We start from the raw sequence: 11,186 nt of genomic DNA, 5'->3' as shown, positions 1-11,186 counted from the left end.
AAGATGTGAAGTTAACTGCCATTCTTAGTACTTGGAATCTGGACTGGTTTGTGAACAAGTTTTTTTGTTTTTTGTTTTTTTTGTTTGTTTGTTTATTTGTTTTTGGGCCACACCCGGTGGTGCTCAGGGGTTACTCCTGGCTGTCTGCTCAGAAATAGCTCCTGGCAGGCACGAGGGACCATATGGGACACCGGGATTCGAACCAACCACCTTAGGTCCTGGATTGGCTGCTTGCAAGGCAAACACCGCTGTGCTATCTCTCCAGGCCCATGAACAAGTTTTTAAGATTTTAATGCAGTGTAAATATAATCAGGTACTTTCAAGATTAGTCAACATTATGAGAAACTTACACTAAACAGTAAAGAATCAAGGCTCAGAACTTTATTGTTACTGCTGAGTTTCCAGTTGACAGGTAACTCTAAGTACCAGAAGTCAGTCATCTTGAATATTCCACCTTAGTCAGTCCTTTGAAGACTGCCTCTCCAGTATTGGGGCTCACGGGAGAACCACCCAGAAACTTGCAGTGATCCTAGAATCAGAAGTTATAAAATCATGGCTGCTTAAAGTCACAAAATATCGGGACTGGTTTGTGTTACATGACAGGTAAACAAATGAACAGGTAAAATATGTGAATTGTAGATAATGGACAGTTTTAAATAAATGGTGAACTCATATAATTTAACCATACATAGAGATAATTTGAAAATATTTAATTCCTGTTAGTTCTTATTCTAGGTTGTAAGCTTCTTATATATATATTATTTAAACACCTTGATTACATACATGATTGTGTTTGGGTTTCAGTCATGTAAAGAACACCACCCATCACCAGTGCAACGTTCCCATCACCAATGTCCCAAATCTTCCTCCTCCCCACCCGACCCCCGCCTGTACTCTAGACAGGCTTTCCATTTCCCTCATAGATTCTCATTATTAGGACAGTTCAAAATGTAGTTATTTCTCTAACTAAACTCATCACTCTTTGTGGTGAGCTTCCTGAGGTGAGCTGTAACTTCCAGCTCTTTTCTCTTTTGTGTCTGAAAATTATTATTGCAAGAATGTTTTCATTTTTCTTAAAACTCATAGAGGAGTGAGACCATTCTGTGTTATTCTCTCTCTCTCTCTGACTTATTTCACTCAACATAATAGATTCCATGTACATCCATGCTATGGTAAATAGTGCTGCAATGAATATAGGTGTAAGGAAGGGTTTTTTGTATTGTATTTTTGTGTTCCTAGGGTATATTCCTAGGAGTGGTATAGCTGGATCGAATGGGAGCTCGATTTCCAGTTTTTGGAGGAATCTCCATATCGCTTTCCAATAAGGTTGAACTCGTCGGCATTCCCACCAGCAGTGGATAAGAGTTCCTTTCTCTCCACATTCCCGCCAACACTGTTTATTCTCATTCTTTGTGATGTGTGCCATTCTCTGGGGTGTGAGGTGGTATCTCATCGTTGTTTTGATTTGCATCTTCCTGATGATTAGTGATGTGGAGCATTTTTTCATGTGTTTTTTGGCCATTTGTATTTCATCTTTGTCAAAGTGTCTATTCATTTCTTCTCCCCATTTTTTGATGGGATTAGATGTTTTTTCTTCTAAATTTCTGTCAGTGCCTTGTATATTTTTGGGTGAATACTTTCTACCACTCAGTGGGTGGCTCTTGTATCCTGGGCACTATTTCCTTTGAGGTGCAGAAGCTTCTCAGTTTAATATATTCCCATCTGTTAATCTCTGCTTTCAGTTGCTTGGAGAGTGCAGTTTCCTCCTTAAATATGTCTGTAGTCTCAATGCCCTGGAGTGTTTTGCCTACGTGTTGTTCTATATATCTTATGGTTTTGGGTCTGATATAAAGGTCTTTAATCCATTTGAATTTACCTTCATACATGATGTTAGCTGGGGTTCTAAGTTCAATTTTTTGCAAGTGGCTATCCAGTTGTGCCAACACCACTTGTTGAAGAGGCTTTCCCTGCTCCATTTAGGATTTCCTGCTCCTTTATCAAAAATTAGATGGTTGTATCTCTGGGGAACATTTTCTGAGTATTCAAGCCTATTCCACTGATCTGAGGGCCTGTCCTTATTCCAATACCATGCTGTTTTGATAACTATTGCTTTGTAGTAAAGTTTAAAGTTGGGGAAAGTAATTCCTCCCATATTCTTTTTCCCAATGATTGCTTTAGCTATTCTAGGGTGTTTATTGTTCCAAACAAATTTCAAAAGTGCCTGATCCACTTCTTTGAAGAATGTCATGGGTATCTTTAGAAGGATCACATTAAATCTGTATAATGCCTTGGGGAATATTGCCATTTTGATGATGTTAATTCTGCCAATCCATGAGCAGGGTATGTGTTTTCATTTCCGCGTGTCCTCTCTTATTTCTTGGAGCAGAGTTTTATAGTTTTCTTTGTATAGGTCCTTCACATTTTTACTCAAGTTGATTCCAAGATATTTGAGTTTGTGTGGCACTATTGTGAATGGAGTTGTTTTCTTAATGTCCATTTCTTCCTTATTAGTATTGGTGTATAGAAAGGCCATTGATTTTTGTGTGTTCATTTTGTAGCCTGCCACCTTGCTATATGAGTCTATTGTTTCTAGAAGCTTTTTGGTAGAGTCTTTAGGGTTTTCTAAGTAGAGTATCATGTCACCTGCAAACAGCGAGAGCTTGACTTCTTCCTTTCCTATCTGGATTCCCTTGATATCTTTTTCTTGCCTAATCGCTATAGCAAGTACTTCCTTTGCTATGTTGAATAGGAGTGGTGAGAGAGGACAGCCTTGTCTTGTGCCAGAATTTAGAGGGTAGGCTTTTAGTTTTTCTCCATTGAGAATAATATTTGCCTCTGGCTTGTGGTAGATGGCCTTAACTATATTGAGAAAGGTTCCTTCCATTCCCATCTTGCTGAGAGTTTTGATCAAGAATGGGTGTTGGACCTTATCAAATGTTTTCTCTGCATCTATTGATATGATCATGTGGTTTTTATTTTTCTTGTTGTTGATGTTGTGTATTATGTTGATAGATTTACGGATATTAAACTATCCTTGCATTCCTGGGATGAAACCTACTTGATCGTAGTGGATGACCTTTTTTTTTTTTTTTTTTTGGTTTTTGGGCCACACCCGGCGGTGCTCAGGGGTTACTCCTGGCTGTCTGCTCAGAAATAGCTCCTGGCAGGCACGAGCGACCATATGGGACACCAGGATTCAAACCAACCACCTTTGGTCCTGAATCGGCTGCTTGCAAGGCAAATGCTGCTGTGCTATCTCTCCAGGCCTGGATGATCTTCTTAATGAGGCATTGAATCCTATTTGCCAGGATTTCCTTGAGGATCTTTGCATCTGTATTCATCAGCAATATTGGTCTGTAATTTTCTTTTTTTCGTAGCATCTCTGTCTGGTTTAGATATCAAGGTGATGTTGGTTTCATAAAAGCTATTTGGAACTGTTTCCGTTTGTTCAATTTCATGAGAGTCTTGCCGGATTGGTAGTAGTTCCTCTTGGAAAGTTTAAAATAATTCATTAGTGAATCCATCTGGGCCTGGGCTTTTGTTTTTGGACAGACATTTGATTACCGTTTTAATTTCACCAATGGTGATGGGGCTGTTTAGATATGCTACATCCTCTTCCTTCAACCGTGGAAGATTATAAGAGTCCAAGAATTTATCCATTTCTTCCAGGTTCTCATTTTTGGTGGCGTAGAGTTTCTCAAAGTAGTTTCTGATTACCCTTTGAATCTCTATCATATCAGTAGTGATCTCTCCTTTTTCATTTCTAATACGAGTTATCAAGTTTCTCTCTCTCTCTTTCCTTGTTAGTTTTGCCAGTGGTCTATCAATCTTGTTCATTTTTTTCCAAAGAACCAGCTTCTGCTTTTGTTGATCTTTTGCATTGTTTTTTTGGGTTTTCACTTCATTGATTTCTGCTCTCAGCTTTGTTATTTCCTTCTGTCTCCCTATTTTTGGGTCCTTTTGTTGAGTACTTTCTAGTTCTATTAGCTGTGTCATTAAGCTACTCAGGTAAGCTCCTTCTTCCTTCCTAATGTGTGCTTGCAAAGCTATAAATTTTCCTCTCAGTACTGCTTTTGCTGTGTCCCATAAGTTCTAATAGTTTGTGTCTTTATTGTCATTTGTTTCCAGGAACCTTTTGAGTTTCTCCTTGATTTCATCTTGGACCCACTGGTTATTCAGTATGAGGCTGTTTAACTTCCAGGTGTTAAAGTTTTTCTTCTGAGTCCCTTTGAAATTCACAAATAATTTCAGTGCCTTGTGGTCAGCAAAGGTAGTCTGCAAAATTTCTATCTGCTTAATATTATGGAAATATGTTTTATGTGCCAGCATGTTGTCTGTCCTGGAGAATGTCCCATGTACACTGGAGAAGAATGTGTATCCAGGTTTCTGGGGATGGAGTATCCTATATATATCCACTAGGCCTCTTTCTTACATTTCTCTTTTCAGGTCAAGTATATTCTTGTTGGGTTTCAGTCTGGTTGACCTATCCAGTATTAACAAAGCCATGTTGAGGTCCCCCACAATTATTGTGTTGTTATTGATATTATTTTTCAGATTTGTCAACAGTTGTATTAAATATTTTGCTGGACCCTCATTTGGTGCATATATGTTTAGGAGAGTTATTTCTTCCTGCTCTACATACCCCTTGATTAATATAAAATGTCCATCTTTGTCCCTTACAACCTTCCTGATTATAAATTTTGCATTATCTGATATTAGTATGGCCCCTCCAGCTTTTTTATGGGTGTTATTTGCTTGGATAATTTTTCTCCAGCCTTTTATTTTGAGTCTATGTTTGTTCTGACTATTCAGGTGTATTTCTTGTAGGCAGCAGAAGGTTGGATTGAGTTTTTTCATCCATTCAGTCACTCTGTGTCTCTTAGCTGGTGCAGTTAGTCCATTGATGTTGAGAGAAATAATTGTCCTGGGATTTAATGCCGTCTTTATATCGAAATTTGTGTGTCTTTTGGTTAGTCTTGTCTTAAATTAGGTCTTTCAGTTTTTCTCTTAAGACTGGTTTTGAGTCTGTAAAGTCTCTGAGCTGTTTGTTGTCTGTGAAACCATGTATTCTTCCATCAAACTGGAAAGTGAGTTTTGCTGGGTACAGTATTCTAGGTGAAGCATTCATTTCATTCAGTCTTGTCACAATATCCCACCACTGCTTTCTGGCATTGAGTGTTTCTGGTGACAGGTCTGCTGTAAATCTCAAGGATGCTCGCTTGAATGTAATTTCCCCTTTTGATCTTGCTGTTTTCAGAATTCTGTCTCTATCTGTGGTATTCATCATTGTGACTAGGATGTGTCTTGGGGTAGTTTTTCTGGGGTCTCTTTTGGTTGGTACTCATCGAGCATGCAGGATTTGATCACATATATTCTTTAGCCTTAGAAGTTTCTCTTTAATGATGTTCTTGACCATTGATTCTTCCTGGAGATTTTCTTCCTGGGTCTCTGGTACTCCAATGATTCGTACGTTCTTTCTGTTGAGCTTATCATAGACTTCTATTTTTTCTGTTCCCATTCTTTGACTAATTTTTTTATTGTCTGTTCATTTGCTTTAAGTTTTTATCCAATCTCTCCTGCTGTATGGAATTGTTATGTATCTCATCTTCCACAGCACCAAGTCTATTCTCAGCTTCTGATACCCTGTCCCAGAGCTTATCCATTTTGTCATTCACTTCGTTTACTGAGTTTTTCAGGCCAGTTAGTTGACATGTTATTTAAGTTTGGAGTTTTGTGATTTCTGTCTTCATATTTTATGGTCCTTATTAGTGTTCTGTTCAACTCAATCCATGGTTTCTTTGAGTTCGTTGAGTATCTTCCATATTGCTAGTCTAAAGTTCTTTTCTGAGAGTTTGATTAGTTGGTTGGTCATTATCTGGTCATCAGAATTGTCATCTTCTTTCTCTATGTCTGATGTTGGCCTGCGCTATTTCCCCATTGTCATACTTGTATTGTGGCTAAATGATGCAGGCAACACACTCCTCTGGCTCCACCTTTTCTGGATGGGTTGACTTGCCTCCAAGGGAGGGGAGTCCTCCGTGGATGAAGCCTCACACAGGATCAAATCTTAGGCCTGAGAAGACAGTCCGGAGAGAAATGCTGGGCTTCAGTGATCCAGCACAGTTCTTAGTGTGATTTTTTTCTTCTTGTTGCAATGGTGTTCTTTTCTTAGAAAGAGTGCATGGCCTTGTAGTGAAGCGGAGCCAAAGTGCTCTTCTGGAGCCTCTTTTTGGCCCACTCCCAAGAGGTTCACACAAGAGGACAGTAGACAGACACACACAGGCAGCACTCACAAGTTTTCAAGTCGGGCCCCACTGGGCAGGTGTAGTTTTTTGGATTTTCCCAGCCTGACATCACAAACAGGGGACGTGGCTTCTGAAAAGTATAGCCAGTTTTCACATTATGGAGCAGTTCCTTAGCTTTCCCACCCTAGAATTGGCCTCTGGGAGAGCGAGTTTTCTGGAGCCTCTTTTCGGCCCACTCCCAAGAGGTTCACGCAACAGGATATTAGACAGACACACACAGGCAGCACTCACAATTTTTCAGTCGGGCCCCACTGGGCAGTCGTAGTTTCCAACAGTTTTTTTTTTTTATTTCATTAAATTCATTATACTTTCTCAGGAAAGCCTTATTGAATAGTCCTTTTTTAGAGGAACCATGTTCTTCAGTAGCAAGAATCATTTTACTTAAAATTATGCATACATTTTTTGAGAAGTGAAAATTTCACTATCATTATGGTTAAAATAAAAGGCTTTTCAAAATAAATTACAAATGTACCTTTCCTGTTTGCAAGGAAAAAGATTAATTATAAAAATCCTTGCAAAACTGCTTTTTAAGTTAAGATTAATTTAAATGTTCAATTCTTTTTTGCAAATTATGCTCAAGTTGACTGTGAAAAGGATTAAAAGAGTATCTTTGGATCTTTGGATAAACTCAAGACAGATATTGCCTAAAATATCTCTTTTTTTAGATATTTTAAAATACCTAAATTTTAAATTTATAGTTAAATTTAAAGACTGTATAAGACAAATATATAAATTTTCATTGTGTTTGAGGATTAGAAGGAATTGTAAAATTTACTAGTGAAAACTCTTCATTTACATACTAGAAAACTAAAGTCCTTTAATGATTAAGGTGACCCCAATGATTACTTTCACCAGAAATTTTAATGGTCACTCCAGTAGGATTTGGCATTTTCCCCTAATTTGCAATTAACAGAAAAAAAGACATTTAAAATGTAAACCAAAGGGATAAAGAGAAACAACTTTTTGTGTTAGAACATTAGCTACCTCTGCATTTCATGAAGTGTTTGTGGACCAATGCAACTTGCCTTTACTTGTAAATAATTTTGAGTTTTAATTTTTCTTTATCATTACAGAGATCAGAAAAAGGGATGGAAATGATTAAAAAAATGTCATGATTTTTTCAACTTGTTAATTATCATGGTTTGATTACTATTTTATGAAAATCAGAGAAGAAAAGTTCAGTAACAGAATACCAATACTACTGATGTGAGTCCATTTTTAAAAAAATAAAAATATAGATGCAGCTATGAAGGAAATAAAACCTTACCCAATACCTCAAATGCCTTGCTATGCCTTCTCAAAAAGCCATTTACTTCCTTCCCACCAAAATATGCAAGTAAATAAGTTTTGTGTTCGGATTTATTGTCATTATGCAGGATATATACTTGGGAGGGAAATCCCAGGCAGATGTTTCTTAGGCTTCATTATAAAATCAGTCAGCTAGGAAAAAAATTTTAAACATTATCTAAGACAAACAGATCACAACCACTTGAAAGACCAGTCAAATCAGGTCACGTATATTCTTTTCAAAACTCTGGCAACTACTATTGAGGCAGAAGATGGTATGTGTCTTACTAAAATTCAATGTAATACATTGAATCTATAAATTGCTTCAGGTAAAATGGCTATTCTGACCATATTTGTTCTTGCAATCCATGAATGAAACATGTCTTTCAATTTCTTTGTGTTTTCTATTTTCTTTCTTATTGATTTCAATGTGTAGTTTTATTTTTTTTATTTATTAAATTTAATCCCAGCTATCTTGACTTTTTTTGGAAGCAATTGTAAGTGATATGTTTTTCATTCTTCCCCTTCTTCAGCTCATTATTTGTAAATAGAAAATATTTTTATCTGTTACCACAAAAGTAGATTTATTCCTGAGTGTGTGTATTCTTGAGAACTGCATAAAAGATTTGCATACAAAGTTCAGATTTTTTGGAGGTAGAAGTTTATTGTAAAATTCAAGTACCTGGCTCCAGGTTCCTCCCAAATGTCCTTTTACTAGTGTCTGATACACTTGTCCTGTATTCTGCTTCCAGGCATAGATAATGACATCTTATCTGTCTCTAACCTGTTTGCTGGCCTCCAGTGCATGATGTATCATTTTCTGTCCATTCTCTGTCCACTGAAAACATTCCTGGGCTGAAATCTGCAGCTGGAACCCTGGAGCCTGATTCCTTGCAGGAATCAGCTGTATTGTAACCTGTCCCTGGACCTCGCAGGGGTCCTCAAACTTTTTATACAGGGGGCCAGTTCACTGTCCCTCAGACCATTGGAGAGTCTGACTATAGTTAAAACAAAACTTATGAACGAATTCTTATGCACACTGCATGTATCTTATTTTGCAATGAAGAAACAAAACAGACACAAATACAATATGTGGCCTGTGGGCCATAGTTTGAGGACCACTGCAGCATATGTTTTTTATATTAATTTCTCAAGCGGTGTGATTAGGATATGTAATGGGACCTTTATTTTTAATTTTTTTTTCTTTTGGGCCAGACCCGGTGACGCTCAGGGATTACTCCTGGCTATGTGCACAGAAATCGCTTCTGGCTTGGGGAACCATATGAGACACCAGGGATTGAACCCAAGACCATCCTGGGTCAGCTGCATACAAGGCAAACGCCCTACTGCTGTGCTATTGCTCTGGCCCCTTAATGGAACCTTTTTGTACTTTCTTGTCTGAGATTGTTTTGCTGTCTGTGTCATCCTTAATACTACTTTTGAGAATAAAACTAATTTCAGCCACTTCAGAAATTAGTTTGGTTTTATCTCTTAACCTCAGCACGTACAATTCCCATGAATAAGCAATTATATTGTCATGTGTAGACTCTAGAAAAATGGTCACACTCTTAGCTGATTCTTTTGAGGTGGCAGGAAGTTTGAGTTATGCCAAGTAGCATTTGGGAATTACTATCTGCTCTGTGTTGAGAGTCACTCATGCAGTGGGGTGGGGACCACAAGGTGCTGAGAATAAAATTGTGGTTGGCTGCATTAAGGCATAGATAGACCTTCTTCCCTATAAACTCCCTCTATTTCTATCTCTTTCACTCACAGCCAGCTAAGGTGATTTTAACATTTACTAGCCAAGAACATAATCTTTATTCATAATATATTAAAAACTGGAAATAGCCCATTGATATTTATCAAAAGTATTAAATCGTTGATAAATTATGACAAAAATTTATAAAAAAATTTAGAAGAATAAAAATTCATGATGTATGGCTACATGCAATATTGCGTGAGTTATGTAAAATAGTTTTGAGTAAGGGAAATAAGTCATTAATCAGCTATACCATTTGATTATATTAGTATAAAGCAAAAAAACTGGCACAATTAAGTAATGTTCTAATTAGGGCTATTTATATGGACATATATCTCTAAAGAACTAAGGAAATGGTTGATAGATAATTTAAGATATTGGTAACTTTTGTGGGAAAATTTTGGTGAGTGAGTGACATCTAAGCACTGAAGAAGAAAATAATACATTATCTTCTTTTTATGTTTATTATTTTTTTATTTAAACAAATTTATTACATACATGATTGTGTTTGGGTTTTAGTCATGTAAAGAACACCACCCATCACCAGTGCAACATTCCCATCATCAATGTCCCAACTCTCCCTCCTCCCCACCCAACCCCCGCCTGTACTCTAGACAGGCTATTTTCCTCCTACATTCTCATTATTAGGATAGTTCAAAATGTAGTTATTTCTCTAGCTAAACTCATCCCTGTTTGTGGTGAGCTTCATGAGGTGAGCTGTTACTTCCAGCTCTTTTCCTTTCGTGTCTGAAAGTTGTTATTGCAAGAATGTCTTTCATTTTTCTTAAAACCCATAGATGAGTGAGACCATTCTGCGTCTTTCTCTCTCTCTCTCTCTCTCTCTCTCTCTCTCTCTCTCTCTCTCTCTCTCTCTCTCTCTCTCTCTCTCTCTCTCTCTCTGACTTATTTCACTCAGCATAATAGATTCCATGTACATCCATGTATAGGAAATTTTTATGACTTCATCTCTCCTGACAATTGCATAATATTCCATTGTGTATATGTACCACAGTTTCTTTAGCCATTCATCTGTTGAAGGGTACCTTGGCTGTTTCCAGAGTCTTGCTATGGTAAGTAGTGCTGCAATGAATATAGGTGTCAGGAAGGGGTTTTTGTATTGTATTTTTGTGTTCCTAGGGTATATTCCTAGGAGTGGTATAGCTGGGTAATACATTATCTCTTGTTCTTAGAATAGACATGGGTATTTGTTTCTTCCCCTTAATATGTTTATGCTCCTTTATTCACTCTTTTTATGTATAATACATTAAAATTTCTTTTAAATAACAGAATCAAAGAACACAGAGCAAATGACTCCATATGATGGTTTATAATAATACTGAGAAATCTGAATTATTTTGTTTTCATTTTGTTCCATTTCATCAGTGCTCAGAGTTTACTCCTAGCTCTGTGTTTAAGGATCACTCCTGGCAGTGCTTGGTAGACCACATGTGGTGCTAGGGATTGAATGAAAATCATCCATGCAGCAGACTTTATAACCTTCTAGCCCTGAAAATATGAATTTTTATCTAGTTCCCATAGTGATTTTGATAGAATAATCTGAAAACCACACCTTGGATAGCTGCTTATTATTACTATTGGTTTGAAATCTTCTGGGAACTTTGCATTTCACAATAAGCTAAAAACATATTTAAAGAAGGAATTATAATAAATAAGCACACAATGTTCTCAATTCCAGAAATTATCATTTTACTATTTAATAAAAACTAAACATTTGCAAAAGAAGATTCAAAGAAGCTGCATTTTAAAACCACATTCAGAAATTTACCCGAGTCTGATAAACAAACATCATAAAACATCTCTGTACCATGTCAGTA

Source organism: Suncus etruscus, chromosome 19 (genome assembly GCF_024139225.1).
Source record: "Suncus etruscus isolate mSunEtr1 chromosome 19, mSunEtr1.pri.cur, whole genome shotgun sequence".
In the NCBI taxonomy this organism is placed as follows: Eukaryota; Metazoa; Chordata; class Mammalia; order Eulipotyphla; family Soricidae; genus Suncus; species Suncus etruscus.
Note: the sequence above shows the minus strand (reverse complement) of the source record.